This window comes from Mizuhopecten yessoensis, unplaced genomic scaffold, assembly GCF_002113885.1.
Source record: "Mizuhopecten yessoensis strain PY_sf001 unplaced genomic scaffold, ASM211388v2 scaffold1127, whole genome shotgun sequence".
Lineage (NCBI taxonomy): Eukaryota > Metazoa > Mollusca > Bivalvia > Pectinida > Pectinidae > Mizuhopecten > Mizuhopecten yessoensis.
Window position 1 is genome coordinate 296,750 of NW_018403891.1, and position 6,693 is coordinate 303,442.

General features: G+C 42.6%; 1 protein-coding gene across 1 annotated transcript in view; it reads right to left on the reverse strand.

Moving 5' to 3' along the window:
- The window catches only part of LOC110457296 (agrin-like), a 131,120-nt gene that overhangs the window by 114,526 nt on the left and 9,901 nt on the right, over positions 1-6,693 (reverse strand). The window lies entirely within an intron of this gene.

The following is a 6,693-nucleotide window of genomic DNA, read 5'->3' on the forward strand; positions in this document are numbered from 1 at the left end:
ACATGCAATGCTTCATGCTCTTATCAAACTATTTTTTGAAGTAATTAAGCAAACTTCTCCTCTTTTGGTAATTTCAAAATTAAATTCTACATAATAAAACAAATATACATAGCACAACAGGTTTCCTTTAAACTGCTGTCAATAATATAATATTTCCCTAATACTTTTCACAGATGTAAATATCTATTCTTTGGGCTGAGCCAAGAGGGTTTTTTTTGTGTAAAACTTACCAAACCTGTTTTTGAATTGATAAATGTTACAAAACCACATATAAGTAATCATTATATATACAAACAAAACAGATTTGATGATGTGTATGTATTCTGAAACCATCATCCTTTAAGAACTCCCTTGACAGAAAGATATGAAATGTTTCCCTTAGATAAGTCAGTAGACTTAAGTTTTTTATGTGGCCACATTATATACAACAAATTGGCATCAAAATTATATTGATTGCATCAATCATTTCAAAAAATTGATACAACACTCTATTATTCAATCGCATTCTAACTAATACAGCATGATAATGATATTCAATGTCTGTTTCCAAAACAATCTATTATTTTTCATATTTTAGAAAATTAGATATATTTTCACAAACTTTTAAATGAAATTTTCATCAGCAAACTTAATGTTTTTGTTGAGGTAAATACTATCTATCATTGACCTAAACTGTTGTTGTCGCTGCTGATGGATTGCCACTGGTGGTGGACCATGGGCTACCGAGGTGAACTACTACACAAGGTCAATGTCACTACTGGTAGACCATAGGTCACCTCGGTATTACTACACAAGGTCAATGTCACTACTGGCAGACCATAGGTCACCTTGGTATTACTACACAAGGTCAATCTCACTACTGGTAGACCATAGGTCACCTTGGTATTAATTCACAAGGTCAATGTCACTACTGGTAGACCATAGTTCACCAAGGTATTACTACACAAGGTCAATGTCCCTACTGGTAGACCATAGGTCACCTTGGTATTACTACACAAGGTCAAGGTCACTACTGGTAGACCATAGGTCACCTTGTTATTACTACACAGGGTCAATGTCACGACTGGTAGACCATAGGTCACCAAGGTATTACTACACAAGGTCAATGTCACGACTGGTAGACCATAGGTCACCGAGGTATTACTTCAGAAGGTCAATGTCACTACTGGTAGACCATAAGTCACTGAGGTATTACTACACAAGGTCAATGTCAAGACTGGTAGACCATAGGTCACTGAGGTATTACCTCAGAAGGTCAATGTCACTACTGGTAGACCATAGGGCACCAAGGTATTACTACACAAGGTCAATGTCACGACTGGTAGACCATAGGTCACCTTGGTATTACTTCACAAGGGCAATGTCACTACTGGTAGACCATAGGTCACCTTGGTATTAATTCACAAGGTCAATGTCACTACTGGTAGACCATATCTCACCAAGGTATTACTACACAAGGTCAATGTCACTACTGGAAGACCATAGGTCACCTTGGTATTACTACACAAGGGCAATGTCACTACTGGTAGACCATAGGTCACCTTTGTATTACTACACAAGGTCAATGTCACTACTGGTAGACTATAGGTCACCTTGGTATTACTACACAAGGTCAAGGTCACTACTGGTAGACCATAGGTCACCTTGTTATTACTACACAAGGTCAATGTCACTACTGGTATACTATAGGTCACCTTGGTATTACTACACAAGGTCAATGTTACTACTGGTAAACCATAGGTCACCTTGTTATTACTACACAGGGTCAATGTCACGACTGGTAGACCATAGGTCACCAAGGTATTACTACACAAGGTCAATGTCACTACTGGTACACCATAGGTCACCTTGTTATTACTACACAGGGTCAATGTCACGACTGGTAGACCATAGGTCCCCTTGGTATTACTACACAAGGTCAATGTCACTACTTGTAGACCATAGGTCACCTTGGTATTACTACACAAGGGCAATGTCACTACTGGTAGACCATAGGTCACCTTTGTATTACTACACAAGGTCAATGTCACTACTGGTATACTATAGGTCACCTTGGTATTACTACACAAGGTCAATCTCACTACTGGTAGACCATAGGTCACCTTGGTATTAATTCACAAGGTCAATGTCACTACTGGTAGACCATATCTCACCAAGGTATTACTACACAAGGTCAATGTCACGACTGGTAGACCATAGGTCACCAAGGTATTACTACACAAGGTCAATGTCACGACTGGTAGACCATAGGTCACCGAGGTATTACTTCAGAAGGTCAATGTCACTACTGGTAGACCATAGATCACCAAGGTATTACTACACAAGGTCAATGTCACGACTGGTAGACCATAGGTCACCGAGGTATTACTTCAGAAGGTCAATGTCACTACTGGTAGACCATAGGTCAACTTGGTATTACTACACAAGGTCAATGTCACTACTTGTAGACCATAGGTCACCTTGGTATTACTACACAAGGTCAAGGTCACTACTGGTAGACCATAGGTCACCTTGTTATTACTACACAGGGTCAATGTCACGACTGGTAGACCATAGGTCCCCTTGGTATTACTACACAAGGTCAATGTCACTACTGGTAGACCATAGGTCACCTTGGTATTACTTCACAAGGTCAATGTCACTACTGGTAGACCATAGCTCACCAAGGTATTACTACACAAGGTCAATGTCACTACTGGTAGACCATAGGTCACTGAGGTGTACACTAGTGACAGGGCAATGTAGGGGGTGATATGACTTAGTGACATGGCAATGTATGTGAGGTAATATGGCAAGTGACAGTACAATGCAGGGAGGTAATATGACTAGTGACAGAGCAGTGTAGGGGAGGTAATATGACTAGTGACAGAGCAATATAGGGGAGGTAATATGACTAGTGACAGAGCGTGAAGGGGAGGTTTTATGACTTGTGACAGAGCAACCTAAAGGAGATAATAGGACCAGTGACAGAGCAATGTTGGGGAGGTAATATGACTAATGACAGAGCAATGTTGGGGAGGTTATATGACTAATGACAGAGCAATGTTGGGGAGGTTATATGACTAGTGACAGAGCAATTTAGGGGAGGTTATATGTCTAGTGACAGAGCAATGTAGGGGAGGTAATTTGACTTGTGACAGAGCGTGAAGGGGAGGTTTTATGACTTGTGACAGAGCAACCTAAAGGAGATAATAGGACCAGTGACAGAGCAATGTTGGGGAGGTTATATGACTAGTGACAGAGCAATGTTGGGGAGGTTATATGTCTAGTGACAGAGCATTAAAGGGGAGGTAATAGGACTAGTGACAAAGCAATGTGGGGGAGGTATTATCACTAGTGTCAGAGCAATGTGGGGGAGGTTGTATCACTAATGACAGAGCAATGTAGGAGGTAAAATGACTAGTGACAGTACAAAGTAGGGAGTAATATGACTAATACTAGTACAATGTAGGGAGTAATATGACCAGTAACAGAGCAATGTAGTGCATGTAATATTACTGGTGACAGAGCAATGCAGGGGAGGTTATATGACTAGTGACAGAACAATGAAGGGGAGGTAATATGACTAGTGACAGAGCGTGTAGGGGAGGTTATATGACTTGTGACTGAGCAACGTAAAGGAGGTAATAGGACCAGTGACAGAGCAATGTTGGGGTGGTAATAGGACTAGCAACCGAGCAATGTTAGGGAGGTAATAGGAATAGTGACAGAGCAATGTAGGGGGTAATATGACTAGTGACAGAGCAATATAGGGGAGGTAATATGACTAGTGACAGAGCGTGTAGGGGAGGTTATATGACTTGTGACAGAGCAACGTAAAGGAGGTAATAGGACCAGTGACAGAGCAATGTTGGGGAGGTAATAGGACTAGCAACCGAGCAATGTTAGGGAGGTAATAGGAATAGTGACAGAGCAATGTAGGGGAGGTTATAGGACTAGTGACAGAGCAATGTAGGGGAGGTAATAGGACTAATGACAGAGCAATTTAGGGGGTAATATGACTAGTAACAGAGCAATGTTGGGGAGGTTATATGACTAGTGACAGAGCAATTTAGGGGAGGTTATATGTCTAGTGACAGAGCAATGTTGGGGAGGTTATATGGCTAGTGACAGAGCATTGAAGGGGAGGTAATAGGACTAGTGACAGAGCATTGTTGGGGAGGTAATATGACTAGTGACAGAGCAATGTAGGGGAGGGAATATGACTAGTGACAGAGCAATGTTGGGGAGGAATTATGACTAGTGACAGAGCAATGTTGGGGAGGGAATATGACTAGTGACAGAGCAATGTAGGGGAGGTAATAGGGCTAATGACAGAGCAATTTAGGGGGTAATATGACTAGTAACAGAGCAATGTTGGGGAGGGTATATGACTAGTGACAGAGCAATGTTGGGGAGGAATTATGACTAGTGACAGAGCAATGTTGGGGAGGAATTATGACTAGTGACAGAGCAATGTTGGGGAGGCAATATGACTTGTGACAGAGCAATGTTGGGGAGGGTATATGACTAGTGACAGAGCAATGTTGGGGAGGAATTATGACTAGTGACAGAGCAATGTTGGGGAGGCAATATGACTTGTGACAGAGCAATGTTGGGGAGGGTATATGTCTAGTGACAGAGCAATGTTGGGGAGGTTATATGTCTAGTGACAGAGCAATGTAGGGGGTAGTATGACTAGTGACAGAGCAAAGTAAGGGAGGTAATATGACTAGTGACAGAGCAGTGGAGGGGAGGTAATATGACTAGTGACAGAGCATTGGAGGGGAGGGAATATGACTAGTGACAGAGCAATGTTGGGGAGGCAATATGACTTGTGACAGAGCAATGTTGGGGAGGGTATATGTCTAGTGACAGAGCAATGTTGGGGAGGCAATATGACTTGTGACAGAGCAATGTTGGGGAGGTTGTATGACTAGTGACAGAGCATTGAAGGGGAGGTAATATGACTCGTGACAGAGCAATGTAAGGGAGGTAATATGACTAGTGACAGAGCAATGTAGGGGAGGTAATATGACTAGTGACAGAGCATTGTTGGGGAGGTTTCATGTCTAGTGACAGAGCAATGTTGGGGAGGCAATATGACTTGTGACAGAGCAATGTTGGGGAGGTTATATGACTAGTGACAGAGCAATTTAGGGGAGGTAATAGGACTAGTGACAGAGCATTGTTGGGGAGGTATTATGTCTAGTGACAGAGCAATGTTGGGCAATTTAGGGGAGGTTATATGTCTAGTGACAGAGCAATGTCGGGGAGGTTATATGTCTAGTGACAGAGCATTGTTGGGGAGGGTTTATGTCTAGTGACAGAGCAATGTTGGGATGTCTAGTGACAGAGCATTAAAGGGGAGGTAATATGACTAGTGACAGAGGAATGTAGGGGAGGGAATATGACTAGTGACAGAGCAATGTAGGGGACGTAATAGGAATAGTGACAGAGCAATGTAGGGGAGGTAATAGGACTAGTGACAGAGCAATGTAGGGGAGGTAATATGACTAGTGACAGAGCATTGTTGGGGAGGTTTTATGTCTAGTGACAGAGCAATGTTGGGGAGGTAATATGTCTAGTGACAGAGCAATGGTGGGGAGGGTATATGTCTAGTGACAGAGCAATGTTGGGGAGGTTATATGTCTAGTGTCAGAGCAATGTAAGGGAGGTAATATGACTAGTGACAGAACAATGTAGGGGAGGTCATATGACTAATGACAGAGCAATGTAGGGGAGGTAATATGACTGGTGACAGAGCAATATAGGGGAGGTAATATGACTAGTGACAGAGCGTGTAGGGGAGGTTATATGACTTGTGACAGAGCAACGTAAAGGAGGTAATAGGACTAGTGACAGAGCAATGTAGGGGAGGTAATATGACTGGTGACAGAGCAATATAGGGGAGGTAATATGACTAGTGACAGAGCGTGTAGGGGAGGTTATATGACTTGTGACAGAGCAACGTAAAGGAGGTAATAGGACTAGTGACAGAGCAATGTAGGGGAGGTAATATGACTGGTGACAGAGCAATATAGGGGAGGTAATATGACTAGTGACAGAGCGTGTATGGGAGGTTATATGACTTGTGACAGAGCAACGTAAAGGAGGTAATAGGACTAGTGACAGAGCAATGTTGGGGAGGTAATAGGACCAGTGACAGAGCATTGAAGGGGAGGTAACATGACTAGTGACAGAGCAATGTAGGGGAGGTAATATGACTGGTGACAGAGCAATATAGGGGAGGTAATATGACTAGTGACAGAGCGTGTATGGGAGGTTATATGACTTGTGACAGAGCAACGTAAAGGAGGTAATAGGACTAGTGACAGAGCAATGTTGGGGAGGTAATAGGACTAATGACAGAGCAATGTTGGGGAGGTGATATGTCTAGTGACAGAGCAATGTAGGGGGTAATATGACTAGTGACAGAGCAATGTAAGGGAGGTTATATGTCTAGTGACAGAGCAATGTTGGGGAGGTAATATGACTAGTGACAGAGCATTGTAGGGGAGGTAATATGACTAGTGACAGAGCATTGTAGGGGAAGTTATATGACTAGTGACAGAGCATTGTAGGGGAGGTAATATGTCTAGTGACAGAGCAATGTTGGGGAGGTTATATGACTAGTGACAGAGCATTGTAGGGGAGTTAATATGACTAGTGACAGAGCATTGTAGGGGAGGTAATATGACTAGTGACAGAGCA